A 22135-nucleotide genomic window follows, 5' to 3' on the forward strand; every position below is an offset into this window, starting at 1 on the left:
AAAGAAGGCGTTAAAAGGACGCACCCATTGGAATCAATGGGCCTCCTTGCACTTTGCTCCACTAGCGTCAAAGTGCCACAATAGCGTCACAACTTTTGACGCTATTGTTCCTAATACTGCCCTGGTGTGCTGTATCTTAAATACGGCGCACACATTGTGGCGTTAGAAGGGGCAAGAAAAGTGGCGTCACTTTTCTTAAATCTGGGCCGAGATTTCAGATGTCTCCTACTACTTGGTAACTCTGATCTCAATTGTAGTTTTTTTCTTCTTCACACTTGTTCCCTCATCATGATCACTCAGTGCCTCTGGTAGCAATTCAATGGCACCCCTACTTTTAGTTCTAAGGTATCCGTCTTCAGGGATACTCTCACACCACTTTGCAAGATTTCAGAAACTTGAACAGGTAAAGACTTCTACTGAATGTATAAACCATCTGGTCCATCAGGATGTATGGAACCAGGAGATTTCGGACTTCGTTCAAAATTTATCACTTCATCAAGCGGATACCTCACACTCTGGGTCTGAGAGGCATGCACCCAATTAGGTATCCTGGTGCTGTCGTAGTTTGGACTCTTGCTCTAGGCAAGACTGCTGATTTAAGGATGACAGTACTTATGTTTGTAAGCGACCATGCCTATCCTGCAACAAGTCACAGCTGTCGTCCCAACCCTTCCGGCTCACTAGCAGCAAAAATCCAAATAGTAAAAGGTGGTTTGTGGCAGCCTTTACGCATGGACTCGAGAATAAGACATCTCAGGGAGTGTCATGGTTAAACAGAGATTACCCCTTTCTCACAGATACATCATGTCTCATCCAAACTCAGGCAATAATGAAGATGCAGTAAAGTTTCAATAGTTTTTATTTAACACAACTGCAATCTGCGATAAGTTGCATGAGCTGCAATGATTAGGATAATGAACAGTGCAAGAAACAGAATTGTAAAGACAAGAGTCATTATTACGAAGACCCCCACCATCTTGCAATAGGATGAAAAAGACATAAGGTGTGTAATATGTCCTGATACCCTAATAGGATAGGCCTAACCTACCTAAAGGAGAGCTGGGTTTGTTAAACCTAATCTGCTAATGCCATGTCCATGAGAGAAGCCCCCAACCCTCGTTACCTTGGAATGAGGTCTCTATCTCAGACTCCGCAGGGACACGAAGACTGGGTCAGCGTCAAGACGAGGTGCAGCATTGATATCAGCGATAGTGGTGATGCCCTCTGGTCGGAATCCTTCTGATTATCTGTCTAAAGTGTGATGTATTTATACAGATCTACTTGGACCCCTGACGTAGGTGTGTTCCCAAACAATAGATAACAAACATGCTTGGGGCGGCAATTAATATAAACAATTCCCTCGAAAGTATAGAGAGGGAAAGTCCCTAAGTGCGAACACCTACTGTTTGTTTGTCACTTGCTCTTGACGCCTTAACGCGGTGGCACTGATAATGCAAAGCATAACAAGTGGCCTAACTATAAACAAGGCAGCCATCTTAGAAGAATTAAATAATTAAATGGGCTAAAACAGAGCAAGCTAAGTAGGTTAAAAGTCACTATGTGATGGGGGCACGAGTCTTTTAGCCTAAGGCCAAGCTAACTCCTGTTATCCCATTAAAACATACTAGGATTCACTACACCCTCCCCATTGCCGTAACAGGTATGATGAAGGTACAGGAACCCAAACGCTAAAATTGCTCTGAACTAAAAAGCTAAAAGCATAACTAGCTAAAAAACGTTTAAAATATGTAAATAAATAGTTAAAAATATTTCCTTAAATTACATACAGAGATGTTAATGTCAACCATGACAAGCACAGCAGGCCAAAGCAAAGTCAATTTGAATGCATACTTTTAATTGGAAATAGCAAGCCAATTCATCAAATTATTTGCTATAGTCATGATCTTGAAGAGTGTCATCGAAGTCACCAACCAAGGATCTAAAAAATGAGTCCACATCATCAGATGTTAAATCGATCGCCAGGCGGGCAAACTGATCCACAGAGCAGTAGTGTGTGTCAGTCTCTAGTGCAGAGCCATCTGCAGCAGTGCCATTGTCCATGGTAGACAGTAAAACGGAAGGCTCATAAGTGGCATCGCGGAGCAACCTTAGTCTCAAGGGACATGACCGTGTATGAACCCTCATCAGGGACATCACCAGTTCGTGGTCCACAGGAGATGCCAGTGCAACAGCAAGACATACCATAGGCAGGTGTTCGAAGAGGCACCACACGCAGCGGAAAACTGGTTGTACGCACCAGAGAAGTGGCCGAAACGACCAATCATGGTTCAATTCCACCAGCAAGGGGGCACCGAAGATCCGAACCATGCGTTCACGGCACAGTTGTGTTGGTGGGAGCGGCTCCATTGCTCTGCGTAGCTGGAAAGAAACAACCACTGCGAATCAGAAGAAAAAGCAGTAGTAGTCCGCCAATCAATGCCAAAATAATCGGAAAACCACCAAACACGCTTGAAAAGAGTGAATGGATGGCTGATGGGATGACTCTGAAAACAGTCTGGAAGATGGACACGAAACCAGGCTCGACAAAGAAATGGACAATCCCAACAGTGCTTGAAGCATTGAACATTCTGGATACCAGTTCTCAAAAGTGCTTGGGGAAGTTGGTATTTAATATGGATTGTCTCTCGGCTGATGATCTCGCTATCTGGAGAGCATACGTCTCTCTAGCGGATGTCAACGTGACCTGTTTTTGAAACAATAGCGCCTTTAGTCTGCTCAGCTTGTCATAATTTACATTAATAGTATCTTTGTGGGGTCACATGTCAGATACTTTTATCTCTCGTGTGGGGGGAATAAAACATGTCCGCAACACGTAACGATCTTCGAGACTGAGATTTCGTAGGCAATTCCTGGTCGCATGCCGCAACAACTTTGATGGCTCAGTACCACATAACTTCCATTGGCAAGTACATAAAGTACCGGTCTAATCAAAGGGACGGGAGTACCCTTCAGAAAACAGGCTAAGTTTGCGACCCCCCCATTGCAAAGGCCGTGAAGGGACACCTGCTTACATATCATTGAATGACTAACAGTAGTATCACATTTGCTTCAGCTCAGAAAAACCTCTGTTTCGCTGTTTAAACATTTATAATCAAAGGGGAGCCCCCACTCTTCCTTAATATAGCTATCGCCTAGTTGCTCGAACTTGTCCACTGCAAATGTTTCAAGCAATGTGAGAAACGAAAGGTTGAAATAGGCAAGTTAGTTATGCCATGTTAGAGCCAAATAGTTGAAGGACTCTCTGCTACCGTGAAGGGCAACTTGTCTAACTTCTCCATGTGAAGCATGGTGAAACTAGCTTTCCTTTTAGCCATTGTCTGTTGTTCCACAGAAAGATTAAAAGCAGTAAATAATTCACTCCCGTTAATATACTTCCATGGGATGCAGCCATTTTTCAGCGTCTGTAATGTCCAACCCAGCTGCATGATGGAACGTAGCTGTGTTTGTCCATGATATAACCAGGACAAGTCTGTCTGAGTAATATCAATAGCAGACGACACAACAGTGTTAGTGATTAGAATCACTTGGTAAGATCCTTTCCACCTTGGCTCTAAGCAAGATTTTCGAACATGCTTTTTGAGTAGGATCCAGTCACCGGAGTTAATGTGGTGACACTGCTCCTGGCTTAGAGTGACAGTGACATGTCCAACTTGGAGAGAAACAGAATGTGCCACATTGCTAACCCCTTGCAAAAATCGAGGATTCTGTCATCTGTGACATTTATGCAGGCACAGCAGGCAGTTGCAAAGCTCATTCCATGAGTATTACAAGGGGCGCTAATCCTGTCCTTCTTTCAGGAGTGCTTTGGAGACTCATCAAAGTATCTGGCCATTTCAATGAAGTAGATGTGCAGACTTTGGCTAAGCTTGATTTCAGCATCCCATGAGCTCTTCAACTATACCTGAAGCTTCGGGACGATAGCTTCAATGCAGCCTCTGTTCCACTTCAAGTGCCAAACACAGCATTTTTAGGACCTCATTTTTAAAGTGGGTCCATCGGTCTGACTCCAGACAAATCTGAAATCCAAACCTCAGTATGAGTTCATGTAACTGTGAGACTGTCATTTCTCAGTTTTGAGTAAACTTCCACCCATCAGGAGAAAAGGAACACTAAAACCAGGATAGATCTAAGCCTGTTACAAACAGACATTTTGATAAAATCCAACTGCATCTTTTTAAAGGGTCATCCTGATCTTCCTATGTGGCTCCCTACATTCATCTGCAGAAACTACACAAATCTATCACATAATTTCTCAGCTAAAACTCTAAATCCGGAATTAAACCAGTTTGTCCTGAATGTTTTTACCAATGCATCCCTTCTGATGTGTGCAGGGCCATGAAAATGTTGAGTACCAGGAAATAAACTGTCCGGCAACTCGGGTCATCCATCAGCTGAAGCCCAAATGTCATTGGCATTTTTAACATATCCTGCTCTGATCAATTCTTACTGCCCTGCCTCTGAAACTTCTTCCTGCAACCTTTTGATTTCTTCCCATGTATTAGCTACTGACAAAAGCATTGAAAGGTGGTGTCCCTATCAGGTTCACTTCTATATTCTTTATTAAACGCGAATGCCAAAATCGTACAATACTGAACAACTTTGTCGGCTTTATCTGTTTCCAATAGTGACATAGTAATTTCCGCTTCTGTGAGCTGTGCATTTAACTACTGCACTTTCATGTGGCAATTGTAATCCTTTCAGCAGTCTCATCACATATTTCCCATTCCAAATCGGAGATCCAGATAAAGTCATGAATCCCCTTTGTGACCATAACTGTCCAAATCCATGGACCACACCAAAGCCATACTATCTGTGAATATAGACACTCACAATTGTGCTGAAAGATAGCAGGCTTGTGTAATGGTGATCAACTCAGACACTTATGCAGGTAACACCTCGAAGGTAGGAGGCTTCCACCACATCTTGAATTATACAAGCAACGTAGGCTAGTCTCAAGTTTCCCTCATTATCTTTTAGACATGAGCTGTCAACAAAAAATTACATAGTCAGGCTCATCAAGGGGTTCATCTTTAATGTCAGGTCTCTGCTTTTTGCTTAAATCCGTAACATCAAGATCGTCATGCTGAACCTCTTCCCCATCAATTTAATTTTCAGGCAATAATAACAATGTAGCTTGATTAGGAATTCAACACGGTTTTAATACCACATTTTCTGATGGAAGAATCAATTCTTCATGCTTTATAAGTCCACTGTTTGTCAAATATTGGGTCTTAGTGTGAGTGAGCAAAGTTTCTACAGCCAGGGACCATCACTATAGGAGGCTGTCCCATCACTATGCTCTTGTTTCTCTCAATACTGACACCAACCACGGCAACTGCTTTAAGGCATGCAGGCAGTCCTGCGGCCAGAAGGGAGAAGAGTAGTTGAAAAATATGCCACAGGTCTTCAATAGTCTCCAAGTAATTGAATAAGCACTGAGAGAGCGCAGCCCTCCCTCTCACTGCAAAACAATGTGATTATTTTACTGTAATCAGATATTCCCCTGGGTAGGGGGTGGAGACAGAGATTTTCTCTCAGCTCTAGGAATGCTTTTAAGCAATTGTAATTCCATGGAAGTGGATCAGGCACATCCTTGTGTGTCAGCCTCAGTAAAAGCTTGACCACTAGGTAACAGTTAGGTATCCACTGTCCACAGTAGCCCACCATTTCCAAGAACATTCTGACCTCTCTCTGTGTTCTGGGTGGATTCATTTTTAACATTGTTATGATTCTTTCTTGTGGCAGCTTTCTCATTCCTTTTTAAATGAGATGTCCTAAATATACGACCTCTTTGTGGCAGTATTACAGTTTGCTAGGGGACACCTTGTGTTCGTTCTGAACCAAATGATTCAAAAGAGCAATCATATCTTGTTTACAAATTTCTTGTGTTCGTGACACCATCAGTAGATCATCAATGTATTGCACAAGAATTGAATTGCATGGCTTTTGCAATGTCTCAAGACTATTTTTCAAGATCTGATTAATGATTGAAGTGCTTTTTGTATATCCTTTTGAAACTTAGCACCATGCCAAAACTCTCTCTCTGAATACAAAGGAGAACAAGAATTCACTGTCCTTATGCAATGGGATAGAGAAAAAAGCCCACCAGAGATCCACAATAGTAAACAACTCAGCATCACAGGAAATCTGAAATAGTATTGTAGATGGATTTGGTACCACAGTACAACATTGAACTGCGATATTGTTAATATTTTGAAGATACTGTACAATTCCTTGCTTGCTGTTAGGCTTCTGTAAACCCATAATCGGTGAATTGCAAGGACTTCTAACATTTTCTCTCAGTATTCCTTGTTTTAAGATCGTCTCAATCACTGGAGTGATTACAGCCACTGTTTCAGGTGTAAAATCACATGGTGGTGTTCTCAGAATTATAGTATTGCAGACTATTTCTATGCCCTTGATTAGTCTGATGTTTCTTCCTCAAAAATCTCATATTTCTGATTTTACAGTATCTTATAAATCGAGAGGTAAATCCTCTACCACTCTTACAGGGTACAATCCAACAACTGTTTCCTGTCTTGCCATTTTGAATTCAACATCTTCATTGTGTGTTTGAAACTCAACACCACAAGCTGTGCAGTAAGTTGTGCAATTTAACTTGAACAAAAACCGCTCCCTATTTGATTTACAGGACTTAAGTCACACACACCAATTTGATGAGCTTCCTTAAAGGAACCCATTTTTACTGGAACCTTCGTCAAAACAGGGTTGGTCATTTGCTTATTTATGACACCTGCAACTTGGATCTTCTTTCCTGAGAGGGGTAGGCCTGAGACGTCTGCTGTTCTAACAGTGGAATGGGAAGCCGCTATGTCTATAAGAAACAACACTTGATGGCCATTTACCTCTCCTTCTATAAATGGTCCACTCTGGTCTATCTCCAAGACTGCGCCAAGTACGCTATCTTCCTCTCCCCTCAGGCACTGTCATTGTGAATTACTGGAATCAAAGCTCTCATTCTCACACATGGGAAACTGCTGAAATGGGTTCTGATTTTGGAAAGGATTCGAATTTGTTCTAGGTACTTGGTTCATTTTAAATCTGGGATTACCCTTGTTATGTGGGGCCATTGGAGCTTGCAAGATCTGCATCATAGGGATTTGTGACTGATTTGGTGTCTGCATTCACTGAATTGGGATCAGAACTGGAATGGTTTGAATCTGTATTTGATTGGAACCTTGCATTTGCCCGTCACCACTTACTTGGTTAGGATTCTGACTACACTCCCTCTTCCAAAGCCTGAGCTTATTGCAATAGTCACAAGGTGTTAAGATCAGTTGGAACATCTTGACCTCTACCTTGTGAAACACCATCACCGCCTTGTGCCATTTGACCTCCAGTCTGAAACCGTTCATTCCACCAACATATCCTCCATATGGCTGATTCTGAAATCCTTTCTGAGCCAACTTTGTTTGCACCAACATAATGTTTTCTTTAGACCTCTTCTGCTTCATCTCTTGCTCATCACTACAGTATTTTGCATACCTCAGGAACACATCTAAAGGCTCTGCCTGCTAACAGATCACATTCTGATGTAAGTGCATGCTAATTTCTGTTTTCATCCGAACAACAAACTGTGATTCAAAATTTTCCATACCTCCCTCTTCGAGACTTTCTTGTCCAGTTAGCTGTTTAACCACGTGCAACAATTGTTCATAAGCTTGAACTGACTCTATAGCTCCTTGAGTGGTTCTATTGAAATACAAAACTCATGCTCATCACTACAGTATTTTGCATACCTCAGGATCTCATCTAAAGCCTCTGTCTGCTAACAGATCACATTCTGTTGTATGTGCATGCTAATTTCTGGTTGCAACTGAAGAACGAAATGTGATACAAAACTTCCCATATCTTCCTTTCAGGACTTTCTTGTCCAGTTTGCTGTTTAAACACCTGCAACTATTGTTCATAATAAGCATGAACTGACTTTTTAGCTTCCTGAGTGATTCTATTGATCTCTAACCAATCAATGTCCCTCAATGGAACATTTCCCTTAAAAAAGGTAATCACCTCATTGTATTTTGTCATCACTATAGGTGTGGGTGCACAGGTATGTATATCTTTTGGTGGCTCTGTATGTAGCAATTGCACAACTATCTTATATTTAGTCCAAAAATCACTCTGTATCACAGTGTTAAAGAAGATGTTCAAATCTGCAAACAACACATTTGAAATCTTCAGAAGGCTGTCAACTGGGGTACACCACTGGGCAGGATTCTCTCTCAATTTTGGAAAGTTGTTTGTGAATGTTGCAAGATCACCTCTGCTGCATCGTACATGAACATATCCTCCACCTGGTATCTCTCATATGGAAGGTTAGAGCCTCATCCTTAACTGGGGATATTGGTTGTGGATTACCATTTTCTTCTGTAGTATCTGATTGTAATTTTTCTTCTCTTGTTTCTTCGTCCATTTACTCTCTAATCTGTCAAAATTGCTCCATTTCTGAATGTACTACTTCAGTTCACCAATGTGAAATCTCATTCCTGAGGATCGCATGGTCACAATGGCTTTATCATTGAACTGTTCCCTGAAACTTTTCTGTAAAGGAATACCCTTGGAGAGATCTACTTCAGATTTACCTGACAATTCTGCCAGTAAATCATGTGTTAGAACAACAAGGTAGTGGATGGAATGCTTGAATTAATCTCAGCCACCAGCAATCCCTCAGGCCGCAGCCCAATCCATTGATTTTTGCCCACCATGCCACCTGCGTTTGGACCCAGCCATATGCAAATCAGTCTTGACCCTGCTCCAATGGGAACAGTCTAGCCCAAACTGCCACGCCAGATCCTCCGTGAACCAGAAAACAGCAACCTATGACTGGTTTCACCATTATTATGGCCTCTTCAGCCAGATATAACTTGATTCAAGTGGTACAGTGAGCACGGGACCCACATTTAGGACATCAACTGCAACCACAAGATGATGTATTAAATGCTTGAATTAATCTCAGCCACTGGCAGTCACTCAGGGGCACATCCCAATACATCAAAGGGTTAGGACTGATTTGCATACGCCTCGGTCCAAAATGACGTGGCATGGTGCGCGAAAAACAATGTAATGGGATGCTGCCCAAAGAATTGCTGGTAGCTGAGTTTGATTGAGGCATTTCATCCATCACTTCATTGTAAATGCCCTACCTGTGACATGTATGCCCAGACGTGGAACCCGTGCTCACTGTGCCACTGGAACCAAGCTATACTTAGTTGAAGATCCCTAATAAGAGTGAATCCGGTCCTGGGTTGCTTGTGTCCCAGTCCAGGGAGGACTTGGCCTGACATTTTGGGCTGGGCTGTTCCCATGAGGTGTAAGGGAAAGACTGATTTGCATATGGCTTGGTCCAGACTGAGGTGGCATGGTAGGAAAAGAATGATGGATTGGGATGCTGGCAGTGGCTTGGATTATTTCAAGCATTCCATCCATCATCTTGTTGTTTTTGCAGTTTATTTGCAGCTGCAAGTCTTATGATTTTCTTACTCAGGTATATCAGCTCATCAATCATGCCTGATTAATTCAAATGTGAAATAGCTAAATATCCCCTAATAATCTCCTTCAATTCCACTTTCAGTTTTGGTACATCAAGAGGTATAACCTTTTTCTGACTAGTAGATGGTCTCTTTGAGTCTCCTGTTACTTTATTATCAGGAGATTCCGCGAACCAAAGGGGAAAATTCCATCATCCATTGGTCCTGGTTCTCCTTGTGCAATTAATGTTGTAAAAACAATTCTCCTCCCTTCTCTTAATGATTGAACAATCTGTGGTGGAGTCCAGGCAACAATCTGTGAATTGTGCAACATCGGGACAAACTTGTTGTAGCTACTCCTCCTACAGCTCCAGCAACAACAGGAGTTTGCAGAGTATTGGTTGGTGCAGTTGCAACGGGAATTGCTAATGTCTGAACTAATATGACCTGTGATACTGGTGCAGGAACAATCACAATTGAAGCTGTAACACCTGGAGCAATTACAGCAGCGGCTAGTTCAACAGGTGCAATTGTAATAAAGACTGTTGGAGGTGCTCACCCAGTCTGAATCCTATTCGGGTCAAAAGGGGCAGTAGCCACTATGGGGGTCATTCTAACTCTGGCGGGCGGCGGAGGCCGCCCGCCAGAGTTCCCCCGACAGAACACCGCTCCGCGGTCTGAAGACCGCTGCGGTGATTCTGGTTTCCCCAGAAGGCCGCCCGCCAGCCCAGCGGGAAACTCCTTCCCACGAGGAAGCTGGCTCCGAATGGAGCCGGCGGAGTGGGAAGGTGCGACGGGTGCAGTTGCACCCGTCGCGAATTTCAATGTCTGCTCAGCAGACACTGAAATTCTTTGTGGGGCCCTCTTCCGGGGGCCCCACGACACCCCTCACCGCCATCCTGTTCCTGGCGGTCGAAACCGCCAGGAACAGGATAGCGGTGAGGGGGTCGGAATCCCCATGGCGGTGCAGCAAGCTGCGGCGCCATGGCGGATTCCCACGGGCAGCGGAAAGTCGGCGGTACACCGCCGACTTTCCGTTTCTGGCCGCGGATGTACCGCCGCGGTCAGAATGCCCGGCGGTGCACCGCCAGCCTGTTGGCGGTGCTACCGCCGACCCCGGCCCCGGCGGTCCTTGACCGCCGGGGTCGGAATGACCCCCTATATCACTAGTGATTGTAACACTTTCTGAACCAGAATACTCTCAGTAACAGCTTTCCTTGCAGACTCCTCATCTTCATTTACTTGCTTTCAATTCTTTCTAAGCTTTTCTGTTGTTATTGATGGGTACACTCTAGCTCCCTCATCTACACATTTCCTCGATCTCTGTTCTTCTTCATCCCATTCAACATCAGCATAATTGCATGCTGCTCTCTTTGCACTATTCTGGTGCGTTTCTTTCTTTTTGGTCTGAGCTCCTTGCTCCAAAGCATTTAGGGCCAGATGTATGAAGAAATCGCCTTGCGAATCGCAATTAGCGATTTTTAAGAAATCGCTATTTCCGAGTCGCAACAGGTCATGTATCATAATTGAGATTCAGAATTAGCGATTTCTTAAAAATCGCTATTTGTGGTTTGCGAGGCCCAATTACCGAATCGCAATTTGCATTTTTGCAAATTGCGATTTGGTAATTGAAAATCGCAAATTGTGAGAAATTTCGAGAAAGCACACCTGGAGGAGCCTGATGACATTACAAGCAGGAAGTGAGTCATCCCAGGCAGTTTCAGGTGCCATACCCAAACCAGCATCCAGAGAGAGCAGCCCAGCCACACTGAGCAACACTCTGAAGGAGGCAGCACACCTGAACAACCATGGACACCTCAGCCCAAGGAAAGGAGAAGGGAGAAAGAAAGCGGAAGCTCAAATTTAGCAAGCAAGAGCTGGAGGTGCTGACAGAGGAGGTGGTCAGGAGCCATGACCGCCTTTTTGGTAAAAGCTCACTCCAGGTGCCGGAGAGTGAGAAAAGGAGACTCTGGGCAGATATACAAACTAAGATCTGCGCTATTGGAGTGGCACAGCACTCGGTCAACGGAGAGGGTGGCAAGAAGACTGCAGGAGGCCAGGAGCACAGGAGGCGGTCCACCCACAGAGTCACCATCCACCCCGTTAGAGGACCTAGTGGAGTCCACACTCCTCCCTGAAGCAGTGAGTGGGGTCACAGAGATAGACACCTCCGGCACACCAAGTACCAGCAAAGGTAAGTGCAATATTGAATTGTAACCCCATATGTGTATGCACAAAAGCCCCTTAGGAATTAGCAAGTAATATAAAACATTGTGAGAAGTAGTCCATTCCATATCTTAGAAGCAGCACATCAATGCATTATGGGAGTCGCAGTCCACAACTCAGAGCTGAAAGTAGCACATACAATCTAATTAAGTAGAGTGACACCCAGAGGAACACAACACCCACAACACAGTGAAGAGAAGTACCTGTACCTTTATTACCAATGTGTGCCCTTACTCGCAACAAACATAACTGACATGCTGCATATTGTCGTTGCAGGTGGGCCAGGCCTAGCAGCCACATCATGTGCCAGCTTAGGGGAGACTGACACCCATCCAGCCTCAGACTCAAACACGAGTGGGTCTCTCACCATTGTGCCACTCCGACGCAGGCCCAGGGCACTGCCAGAGCTCAGTCAGGACTCGGATGAGCAGCAGGAAGGGCCACCTACACCATCCCCAACTGGCATGCGCACCCAAATGCAGGAGGTCAGTTTTCAGCAGACCACAGCACCCCGCAGGATGGCGACAAATGCCGGTGCACAGGCGAATGAGGCAGGTAAGGGTCCCTCCTTCTTTGGTGGGCTGGAAGCAGCTATGTTGCAGCAGCAGCACCTACAGAACAAAAAGATCACTGGTTTACAGAAACAAATGCAGCAACATAATGCCAACATGGGGGGCCTGCATTGCCAGCTGGAGTGCCTGAATGCGAATATAGAACAGCTGCATGAGGGACAGGTGCAGGCATCGCAGGACACAAGGGAGCTCACTTCTGCTGTGCGGGAACTATGCCAGGAGCTGCGCCATGACAGGGTGAGCCACCGCAGGCAGGAGCGACGATTCATGAACATGTTCGGGGGATTCTGTCGCTCTGTCAACAGCCTAGCTAATTCAACCTCACTGATTGCACGTTGTGCAGTGGCTGCACAGGTGGAGGCAGCACACAGCAGCAGGGATGTGGCTCATGGACTTGTCCAAATCACAAATGTGATTGACAACATCATGGGACAGAGGTCAGCCACACCTAGTGAGCTTGGACTGGGGGACACGGAGGACACTTCCAGCCTCAGCAGCCTAGCTGTACCCGCAATGGACACCAGACGACGCAGTGCCAGGCACAGCACTGCCACTGAGGCAGACAATCGAGGTGCCAGTGAGGCAACTGGGCACCCGAGTGGTGTGCGTGGCCGCAAGAAGTAACTGTAGCTGCCAGAGTGGTAATGAGTGCACTATGACGTAATAGTGCATTACTCTGAACTTCTATTGTTTCTATTTTTTAACACACTTTTGTTGCTATTCGTTGGACTGACATTACCTGACATTAAGGTAATAAATTTACTTCACTACAGGTACATTTGTCAGTGCATTTGTCTTATTCATACTTACATCAGAAATGGTTTTGTGTGATGCCAGCACGCCTTTGCCTTCCCTCTGCTGCACTGGTCCTGTCTGCTGGCTGTAGGGGTGGTATGGGATCATCATCCTCATCAGATTCAGTATCACATATTTCTACAGGTATGCCCCTGGTGGTAGCTATATTGTGCAAGATTGCACAAGTAGCCACTATTCTACATGTGGTCTCTGGGATGTACTGTAGTGCCCCTCCACTTTTGTGGATGCACCGGAAGCGACTCTTCAGCAGTCCAAAGGTGCGCTCCGCCACGTTGCGGGTCGCCCTGTGTGCTGCATTGTATCTCCGTTCAGCAGGTGTTGCAGGATTGAGGTAGGGCGTCATCATGTAGGTGCGCACTGCATAGGCACTGTCTCCTGGAAGGGACAGAGAGTATGATGAGTAACTGAGCCATCTGACATCAGCACACCATAAATGCGCCATTGTACAGAGGGACAATACCTAGTAGATATCCTTCTCCAAACTCCCCAGCTAGCAGTCTTGTGTGAATGCCGCTATGGCGAAAGATGTACGAATCATGGGTGCTGCCTGGGTACCTGGCCACGAGGTCAGTAATGATGTAGGAGGCATTGCAAATCACCTGTATATTAATTGAATGTTGGTATTTACGGTTGCGGTGCACATACTCTGTGGCTGATGGTGGACAGATTGCAACATGTGTCCCATCTATGCCACCTAGGACGTGGGGGAACTGTGCTATCTGGTAAAAATCTATTTTTGTCTGCTGTATATCCTGGGGGGTTTAGGGGAATCTGATGTACTGGTGTATCCTGCTCAGCATGGCGTTGATAAATGCATTGAAAAATCTAGAGAGGGCACTCTGTGATACACCTCCAGCTGCTGCTATGAACCCTTGATAGCTCCCTGAGGCGAGTAGGTGGAGGGAGCATAATACCTGCACATGGGTGGGTATGCTGTGAGTCCTTTGTGTTCTGCACTGCAGTATGGGTTGTAGCTCAGCTATCAGATCAAGTATCATGGCTGAGTTCAACCTATACCTCTCAAATATTTCCTCCTCTGTCTGGTTAAAAAGTGTAATGCGCACTCTGAAAATGCGCTCCTGTCTCCTCCTCCCTCTCGTCCAACCTGCCAAGATCCTCATCCTCCTCGCCATGACGTAGAGTGCATCCATTGTGGAAAAGAGTCTGAGGCATTCTGGGCCTCTTTATAAAGGTTGCACCTGGTTACCACCTGGTTTCACTTAGTGGTATTTTGCATGTGCAAAATGCCATTCTGCGAAAAATCGCAATTTGCGATTTTTTGATGCATCGAAATGCGACTTGGATTTTGCGAATTGCATTTTGCGCCTCATAATTTCCTACTGGAAATACCAAATCGCAAAATGCGACTCACAAAACCAGGTCGCGACGCAAAAAATCGCAATTTTTGTGATTTCTTATTTTTGGTCTGCGAATGCCTTTCATGCATCGCAGACCACGTTTTTGCATTCGCAAACGGCCAAATTTTGCGATTTGCACCGTTTGCGAATGCAAAAAAGTTTCATACATCTGGCCCTTAATGCTTCTTATTGTGTGGGTCTACGGGGTGGTTTCAATTCATAAAGCTTTTCCATTACATTTTTTGTAATCTTTAAATCAAGAGTACCCTATTGTGGAAACATTAATGGCCCTTCCTTTTCAGCGATCTTGTGCCACTGATGAAGCCTAAAACATGTATGAAGCCCTAGGTTTGTTGCCATATAATGAATGACCTGGCATATCCTCTGGTGGACTGAGCTCCCCATCCTCACAGACAGAGACTCAAACATCACCTCTTATTAACTCTCTAAGGTATTTAAAGCATTTCATGATTGCAGAAATTCAATAATACATGAGCAAATATTGATTCAATAAATGTCAATGTTTTAATCAGTTCACAGATCAGTATTCACTTCCAATCCGAACACAATCCTTCTTCATGAGTCTACCTCAGTACAGCACCTGATGATTCACCAACCAATCCCATCACGGCACTTTGCACCAACTGATCTATCCCAGTGCAGCACCCTCTGACATAATCCTCACTCTGCGCAGCTTTTCACCCCTCTTTGCAGTTTTCTTGTGCATTACACTCCTCAATTTTAAGCAAGCCCAATAAACAAGTATCTCTTGTCTGTGCCACAAAAAGCATTCAAAGTAGTTTATTCATCCATGAAACAATTGGAAATAGTACCTTTTGACTCTCACATACACACAGATGAAATTCCGACCAACGGGAAATCACCCTGACCAATATAGCTTTCCTTTTTCACAAATAGGTTCTACTAACACTAATCACTATTAGTACATTCCGTACAATTTGTTATTATACCCATCTCAGTTGTGTTGACGATAGTACCTCAGGAACTGGCACCAGGAAACCTTAGCAGACAAGTATTACCACGTTTTATTATTTCTGTATTTTAACTATCCCAGGATCTTAGACTATTTCAAGTCCGATAACAACTTAAACATCAAGGGCATCCTCACAACTAAACAATAAACTTTATCAAAACTAAAGACACATAACTTCAGCACAATATCATAAGTTCAATATAAACTCTATTGATACTCATACCTCCACCACCACAACCACTTTCAGAACTGTGAACTCGTTCAGTCTTCAAGTTTGGGCTTTGGGCTTAAAGGACATGGACAAATCTGAACTTGGGTAATTTATTTCAGCTCCTTTCTTTCTTGCGACATTAACCGTTCTCTTGCTACCAATTGACGCTGCAGCATCTTTGCACCTTAATCTTCAGGTATAGTCAATAAATAACCGGTGCCACTGGTCGTATTGACCTTTGTTCGCTGACAAAGAGAATTTAAAAGGAGAAATCATTTACATCAATCCTTCATTGACAACAAACTCATCAGACTTTGGTACTAGTCAATAAATGTTGTGAGTTAGAGAGTTTTCTTAACAATTCAATTAAGTTCCAATTACTTAATTCAGAAAATATTAGTATTTAGTCATGATTTTTACAGATATGAATAATCCATTAATCGGTATGTCAAAACAAGGTAAACTACCAATTTAGTAGAAATTACAAGTAAAATTGTAACAATAATGTTAGCGTGTTGCATAAAATGATTTTTCTAATCTAATTTAAGGATTAAGGGCCTGATTTAGAGTTTGCCGGGTGGGTTAGCTCCATCACAAATGTGAGGTATATCCTGTCCGCCGTACTGTAATTCCCTTAGGATATAATGGGATTGTAATAGGGCAGACGGGATATTCGTCACATTTGTGATGGAGTAACCCCATCTGCCAAACTCTAAATCAAGCCCTAAGACAGCAATGTTAAGATAAAGATGTCAGCTCAGACACCCATTAAAGAGTTCTGATGAAAGAATAAGATGCTTAAGCAGAAAACAATTATTTTAAGCAAAAGAATATTCAAGCTGTATTCACAACTATAAGTCAGCAGACAGCTTTTTAAAAGGAAAAATAGATTTAAAGGAAATCACTCCTGAAGAGATATGACCCTATGGATCTCAGTGAAAGAAGTAAAAGTACAGAGAATCCCGGCGTCTGAATGTCTGAACCTACTTTAAGAGCACATTCTAATATAAATCTGGACAAGTACATATGAACCACCTGTGACATTCCCCATTTTCAGTGTCAGAAAAACCTAGGAGCAGGTAAACTCCTTAGGTTCTCACTTATTCAGAACAGACCACAGAAATAAGTCCTTGAAAAGCTACTTTGTCCACATCTTGCGGTTCAAGCAGTTGTTCCCATGAGTCTTATTTCCTGCCATCTCCTCACCTCCTGTGAAAACCTATCAGTTGTCTAATACATAACAAATGCCTATTCACTAACTAACGGACGGCTTCTGAAAAGTTACAGTATCTGCAGTGAGAGAGAAAAATCTTCTAGTGCAAAACCACACTTCAACATGAAAAATAAGCCTTTCAATGTTATTGTAAAATCAATGTTAATATGGCATCAGTAGTTAGGCTAACTTAAGTCAGTACAATACGTTATTTCATTTTCATGCTTGCAACTTCTAAACAAGACTATCGACCACAAAATGTTTTTGCACTGGTTTTTGCACTTTTCAAGTTAAATCCATTCAGTTTACAAAATTATTAAATCCACTTCAGCACCATTAAAAAGGTCTGTGGGAGCCCCATAAAATTGTGAAGTGCCCCCAAGTGCCCACGCTGTTGTAAGACCTTTGCTTAGTTTCCATTTTGAATTTCTTTCTAACCTGACATAGTTTTTTAGTGACTTTTACCTGTGTTTCTTTAATGTGTGACACACAAGTATTTATTCTTGGTAGGCACTGTTACTCTATAGTCTACACATTTAGTTCCAGGGTCGTACAATCAGAATTCGATGCCCTTGTTTTATTTTCTGTGCTCGTCGGAGACAACTCTTTTAAGCTGCTCTGCACCTCTGCCACAGTCTGATAAGGATAGTGTTTTATTTTATAAATACCGTCCATGCTAATCTCTGGGAGAGGAGCACTTCATGCTGAGGTCATCATGGAACCACTGTGCTCTGTTACTGAGGCAGCCCTGCTGACTCCGATCTTCATCCTGAGGCCGGCGTCCTGACGCATAATACCAAGACATTGGGGTTAGACCATCCCAACAGGTCTGGCAGAGGGTAATCCCGCTATGCTCTCTTTAGTGGATAGGTATTAGCAGGGCCACTGGAATTATGTGATTGTGCAGCCACTACGTTTTTTGGATAATTTTAGATTTGACACTTAATCCATCATTTTCTGCATAATCTGCACAGTTTAATTAAAAAAATGTTTCTAGATCAAGAGGTTAAAAAGTTAATACAAACAGAGTAACGCATGCTGCCACGCAGTGAAAGGCCCTTAGCAAAGCTTTACTTTCACCTTTTGTTACTTATTGCTGTATTTGGGTCTTACGTGGAGCTAATGAGGTGAACACAATGTCCAGACAGTGTTAACAAGTGTAAAAATTACAACGTAAAGAAGTAAAACTATCATAAATTGTGCTGCATTGCCCCAATAATTTGGCTTTTTTGCCACATAATTTTCTCAACCTTGCCTCATAATTTGGCTATCCAATTCCAGTGGGCTAGGCGTTAGTGAAAGATAAGAGTAACATTAGTAATGATTAACATGGTTGAATTGTTAGTTTTGTTTACCATTCTAATAATGTTTACTATAACATTGTGTCTCATCTTCTTGATCATTGCAGCTCATGTTTTTATTACAAGAATAAGATCTCTTCAATGATCTTTTCCTGTTGATACATTGGGCATGCAAAATGTAATGATTAGATCTGTTTCCACAAATTTCTTGGGATCAGAGTGGTCATGTTCGAGATTACCAGTAAACATCTAGTACCCTGGAAAGGTTATGGGTTTAGATGTGGTACTGTGAGCTAGCCAAAACAAACCAATATTTACTGATTATATAGGTAGACTAAGGGCCTTATTTAGAGTTTGGCAGGTGGGGTTACTCCGCCACAAACATGAAGGATATCCTGTCCACCGTCTAACGATTCCATTATATCCTATGGACATCACAATGCGGTGGATGGGATATCCAACCCTAAATTAGTCCCTAAGTCTCTATATTGTGAAGTTTTGTTGACATAATACACAGACCTAATACATTTGTAGGAACCGCGTAACAGTGCAACCCATAAATCTAGGCCAAGTGCTATAGTGATGAAGCACACAAATTGATTTAAGCTCTGGCTATAATAGAAGTGTATAGGCAACACGCTTACTGAGTTTCAGATAAACATAATTTTTCTATCGGAAACACCCCACATGCAGCAACTGCAAATCCTGGAATTCCAGCTTGTGCCTTAGAAATGAAAGGTGCACACCACTCAACATTACTAATCATCTTCATAATAGACCCCACATTCCCCCGCCTTCCTCCCATGACTTCTAAAAGATCTAAAGTGACGGCCTCTGTGACCGAGGTAGGTCAATGACTACACGAAGAGAAAAGTTATTTTGTGAGTGCAGATGTGATTTATTAGGTTTTTGAATAACTGGCGTGACGTATAAGTGTCTTTCTTGTGTTGTTCCCTCTTTGGTTTTCCTTCTACTGGACTTTTACCTCTTCTTTGGTTTTCTCTTTTGCAGGTCTCCCAGGAAGCGCATGTGGGAAAAGAACAAGATAAGATATCGGTAAGTCCCTTTATCGTTTTGGTTCTTTTCTTTCCCTATTTTGCTCTCTTCCTGCTCTCTTGCTCTGAAGGGATTTTCTCTCTCCTTCTTGTCTGATGCCTTCTTCTGTTACTTCTCTTCCACTGACACTTTCTCTGTCGTAGGTTATAGAATTCTGTTTTCTGTCAAGGTTCCTGTATACCCTTCCTTTTCTTGGTTCTTCTCCTCTCTTACTCTTCTTACATTGTTTTGGGTCTCTCTGTCTTTGAGGCCTCTGGATTCTTGTCTCTGTCTCTTTTCTTCCTTTATACCATTCTGCCCCTTTATATCTGTTTTTTTGGCTTCTTTGGAAGTATACCTGTGTCCTGTCTACTGCCCTCAGGTTTTTTTGTATCCGGTTTTGTATGCGGTCTCCCTCTACCACTTCTTCCTCGTTGTTACCTTCCCGCTCTTCCCCCGTTTGTCTTCCCCACTTCCCCTTGGTTCCTAGTCCCCTTCTTCCACTCTCCCAACTGCCCTCGTTCCCATTAAGCGGTCCCAGGATGCACCTGAGTCTGCCACGCTTCTCCTGAAGCGTGGCTGGTAATCCCGCATTGCGCCTCCTGGGTTGCCGCGGTTTCCGCAACGTTGTTCTCACTCTCTCCTCTTGGAGTCCGTCTTCTTTCGCCGTCTCGTCCTCCAGCGCTGCTCCTGGTTAAGCCGCCGCCGGCCTCCTCTTCTTTCTCTTCTGCCGTTTTTTTAGCTGTTCTCGTCCCCGCGCTCCAACCTCCAGGCTCCTCCTTCGATGCAGGAAGTCTTTGGGGATTCACTACCACCTCTTGCAGAACCGGGCCATCCCCGGCAGCACCAGCACAAATCGAAGGTATGGGCGGCCCGCACCGCGTCGGCCGTCACAGACACTCCCCCTAGCAAGCGACTGACAGAGGCGCTCTGAGTTCGGATAACGGGACAAGTAATCAGCGTTCGTCATGAGGTTGCCCGGGGAATGTTGTATCTGGAAGGAAAAAGGCTGGAGTGAGAGAAACCACCTGAGTACGCGAGTATTGGTGTCTTTGTTTCGGGCAAGCCAGGTTAGAGGTGCATGGTCAGTCAGCAATTTAAATGTTCTCCCCGTCAAATAATATCGTAGGAACTCCACTGCCCACTTGATAGCTAAACATTCCTTTTCCAGGGTGGGGTAGTGTTGTTCCCGAGGAAGGAATTTACGACTAATGTAAACAATGGGATGTAGGGCCCCATCCTCTTGTTCTTGTGACAGTACGGCGTCTAATCCCATGTCGGAGGCATCGGATTGTATCACAAACGGTTTATTGAAGTTGGGACAACGTAACACAGGTCCGAATGTTAAGGCGTTTTTTAATGTCTCAAAACTCTGTATTTCCACAGCAGAGAGAGGGGGTAAGTTATTAGGACATGCTTTCCTTAATTGGTCTGTAAGAGGTCCGGCTATAGTGGAGAATTGGGGTATGAACCGACGATAGTATCCTATGAGTCCTAGGAATGCCTGTACATCCTTCTTTGGGCGGGGATGGAGTATGTGGGTGATTGCCTGGATTTTCTCTACCTGTGGTCTAACTTGTCCCTCTCCCATTATATACCCCAAGTATTTAATTACTGTGTGTCCCAATTTACATTTCTCAGGATTAGCTGTGAGGTTGGCTTCTCTTAGTGCCTGTAAGATGTTTTCTAAGTGCTCTAGATGGTCTTCCCATGTTAGGCTGTAGACCACTATGTCATCCTTGTAGGCAGCCGCATACTGGTGGTAAGGTCTAAGTATCTTATCTATAAGTCTTTGAAAGGTGGCTGGGGCTCCATGGAGGCCGAATGGAAGAACCGTGAAGTGATAAAGACCAGATTTTCCTTATCTTCTGAACATAACAGGATTTGCCGATACCCTTTTGTTAAATCTAGGGTGGACATATAGCAGGCTTGACCTAACCGATCTAGGACTCTATGCGAGGCATTGGGTATGAGTCAGAAAGAGACAGGGCGTTGACCCGTCTGAAGTCAACACAGAATGTGGTGCTTCCATCCAGTTTTGGCACTAATACCACTGGGGAACACTAAGGACTGGTGGATGGTTCTATGATACCTGCTTCTAACATAGCTTCTACTTCTCGCTCTGTGATTTGTTTTTTTGCCTCAGGAATACTCAGTGCTTTAAATGGAAAAATAGAAGTGCGGGTACTCTCTATCAGAGTACCTGCTTGTTTCTGAGAAGTGCCGGTACTCTCCAATTAAAAGTATTACGTTTTTCTTGAGATATGCCGGTACTCTCCCTCTCAAAATAAAAAAGTGCCGGTACTCAGTACCGGACAGTACCGGCCCATTTAAAGCACTGGGAATACTGTATGGACGTTGTCGAGATACCGTGTTGGTACTGGTACAAATAGCATGTTATATTAAGGATGTTCGTCCCCGTGTCTTTGAGAGCACGCCTAGATTGTTCTTGACAAGGATATTAAGTTGAGTATGGTTAGTTTCCGAAAGGGTGGTGTTTATTTGCGGGGTAGGACCCTTATTTTGTGAAGAAATCAGGAGGGGGTGGAGGGGAATATCCTCATCTGGTTCTTTTGCAATATAAAAGACGGGGTGTTCATCTACAGGTTCGTGCCATTTCTTTAACAGATTAATATGGTATATTTGTTCCCGACTGGTACCTTGAGGTATTGGGAGTCTATACGTGGTAGGAGTGACCTGTTCTATAATCTCGTATGGTCCTTGCCATCGGGCTAGTAATTTGTTTTCACAACTGGGCAGCAATACCATCGCTTTGTCTCCCACACTCAGACAACGATAGGAGCTTTTGGCGTAGTATATTCTCTTTTGGTTACTTTGGGCATCTCTTAACGCGGTATGGGCTTCTTCCCATACCGTATGAAGGTTTTCCCTCAGTTCTC

The sequence above is a fragment of the Pleurodeles waltl genome, chromosome 1_1 (genome assembly GCF_031143425.1).
Source record: "Pleurodeles waltl isolate 20211129_DDA chromosome 1_1, aPleWal1.hap1.20221129, whole genome shotgun sequence".
In the NCBI taxonomy this organism is placed as follows: domain Eukaryota; kingdom Metazoa; phylum Chordata; class Amphibia; order Caudata; family Salamandridae; genus Pleurodeles; species Pleurodeles waltl.